Here is a 3,202-nt window from a genome sequence, read left to right on the forward strand (position 1 = left end):
AATTGAATTTTTGAGATAAAAAAAAAACTGAATTTTGAGTTAATAGAATCGATTCTTTCGAAATAAGGTAAAGGGAATCAAAGTGAAAATTGTATAGCTTTTTTGAAGTAAGAAATAAATTTGAATGGATATTTTGAGAACAACTTTGGATGGCTAAATTAGGTGGCATTAATTTTTTAACATTAAAATTTTTAAAGATGAAATTTTATTGTAGTTTCACAGTTACACAAAGATTAGGAATGAGAGCTATAAAAGATGTTGAAAGTACAAAATGGTTCCGCGCAAGATCATATTTAAGTTCCGCTCAAGATCAGCGCGGTTCCGCTCAAGATCAGAATTCTTCTTCAGTAAAACAACTCTAAAGCTAATAGGATTTACTCTAAAATATTCTACAAATCATCATTAGAAAGCAGAAACTCAAGATCTGTCCACTGAACTAAAAAAAAATTGTTCGGATATAACCCCTATCCAGACCGCTTGATCAGTTGTTCCGAGTTGCATCGAATTGGGCCATCTAGTTCCGCTCAAGATTATTTACCCTAACAACATCAGAGCTTTTCTAACTAATTGTTGTTTATTTCATAATTTTGTCAAATGAAAATTGAATTTCTTAAAAAAAATTAAACGACATTTTTGGTCAAGGAGATAAAAAAAGGCGATTATCTGTTTTTTGGCTCTACGACAAAAACATAAAACAGGAACATTCAAAACCCTGCTGATGCGATAGAATTTTGAAAAATTTAAAAACCAAAACATCAAAGCTGGAGAATGCTGCTGTTTCGAACAAGTTTTACGTTTTATTGCAATGCCTTCACTGACGCGAAGCATTATTGAATTGGCTCAAACGGTATCCCCAAAATGAAATGTCAACGCGACGCTCTGGCGCAACGCGACGTAAGGCGGGCTATTTTGCGACGGCCTTCACTCTTTATGTTTTTAATTGTAACTGAGCATTCTTAAATCCGCTGTTAAATTTTACATTTTGTAAATTCTATTTTGATTTTTGTTAAAAAAATCCACCTATGGTTATTTGAAGTTATTTACATCGTGGGATTGGATCCTAGGGACCATTCAAATATTGCGTTACGCTTAAAGGGGGGAGGGGGTATAGCAGCTTGTTACGCTTTGTGGATTTTACTTAGAAATTCTGAGACGAAAGTGTTACGTAGGGGGGTGGGGGGTTCGAAAATGCTCGAAAATTGCGTTACGTAATATTTGAACGGTTCCCTACCATTTTACGATGCTAGTAAAAAAAAAGTGTTTTTTGAGTCTCATCGCGAAAAATCCAATGAAATTTTTGTAAAAAATTGTAGTGATAAACGATCTATTTTTTTTTTGGTATTGAAACCGGCTAGAAGAATAACTCAAAACTCATAAATCCAGTAATAAAATGATAATAAATTGATAATTTTTAATTAATCAAAAATATGAATTTTATAAACTTTGGCCAACAGTTTTCCAGATGGTAAACGATAACTTTCGTAATTCTCAGTCAAAAATTCTACGCTTGACAGCCGCGTAGCCGCGTTTTATGCAGCATCTTTCAACTAATAATTCTCTATGGAACATAGGCAATTATTTCGAGTTACTCCCCAATCAGAGAGCATATAAAAATTACTCCTGAAACCCATCTGAATGATAGATTATTATTTTATTCAGATATAGCTTTGATATCAGAAACTTCGTTATTGTCGGTTCGAATAAAAATATATTTCATTTTACTCAGTTAGTTTTGCTGCCTCAATTTGCGTGCTTCGAAAGGAATTCTGAAGCTATCATTCCAAAGCATTAGGTATAGTTCTGTAGTAGCGTTCGTGTCTCTCAACCAGCAGGCTCAAAGATTTTTTATGCGGTAAAAGTTAATGTTGCGTTTTCTTTGAAAAAGTGCCAGCAAGTATATTTCGAATCATTGGCTAACAACAAGTGGAAACAATCATATCAGCACCAGCACGAGAAAAGGGTCTATGTTCATTTATGACGTTTCGAGAAAAACGCGTTTGAAAATCGCTAATTAAAATCCACGAGGAATCTTCCAAATCTATATGGTCAAAACGGTGCGTAGGATCATTCTAAATATGTTTTTTTATACGACGGTGTTATCATGGAAAAATAGCTCGCAATTGTTTATAGACCCTAGCTGGAGTATGAAATTCGTCTAAATGTTTTATACGCCCTTTGCTTTGTACTGTATGTCTCATATGTGTAAGTGAGATGGAGATAAAATTTCCCCTATTTTTTGATAAAGGCTCATGGTTCTCGCTACAGGAGTGATTGAATAGCTTTCCGCATTCTTCCCCTTTTAGTGTTTTGCATATAGACCGTTTGCTTTGTTGTGGAGTAAAGGGTGTATAAAACAATCTGTGTGAGGATAATGTTATTTTATGGCTCCAAATTTTTTAGATCCTTTGCTCAAACTGTATTATAAATCTTACGAAAACTGAAAAGCTAAAAACGGGTTTTGTGTTAAGTAGAGCTCATATTTGGCTATTTGAATCCACTGAAAACGAGTTTTGTTTACTTTGTCTTTTATACCCTTTTCACATGTTGGTGCTGAGCGGAAACGAGCGAAACAAAATGAAAAGAAAATTACCATTAAATTTGAAAGGCTAATTTAACGGATTTCCCAGATATTTGGTTGAAGTATGCGGGGCTATCTTTTAGAATTTGGAATCCGGAGGATACAGTTAAATTTTTTCGTTGCAGAATTTTAAAATAAATTTAGCAATATTTCTTCTACTTCCTCAGGAAACAGTCGTATCCTATTCATTTTTTCTAAAACCTCACTTCAAATCAGAAAACAAATTTGCAAACAAATAAACAACTGTACTTTTTAACATCGTTTTAACATCTTTATGTCATTCGCGACTTATATGAACGATGCAGTTGGCGGAGAGACATTGAAAACGTATCCGGTATAACTGTGATCGATATTTACTCTTCGGCTCGAACTTACGGATATCGGCTCAAGAAGCAACTGACTTGCCAACTGAGCTATATCACAAGCCAAACAAATGTACACTTTTGTTTGCCTAACGGCTTACTTATTAATATACTTATAATCAAACAATCAGGTTTTGAAGTTTAAAAACTATTGAAATGAAGGGGATAGTGGGGTAACGTGGGCCGTGGGGAAACGTTGGCCACTCTGAATATCTCAGATATGTGTTGAGATAAAAAATCTCAATCCAACTGTCATCGCCGT

Source organism: Uranotaenia lowii, chromosome 1 (genome assembly GCF_029784155.1).
Source record: "Uranotaenia lowii strain MFRU-FL chromosome 1, ASM2978415v1, whole genome shotgun sequence".
In the NCBI taxonomy this organism is placed as follows: domain Eukaryota; kingdom Metazoa; phylum Arthropoda; class Insecta; order Diptera; family Culicidae; genus Uranotaenia; species Uranotaenia lowii.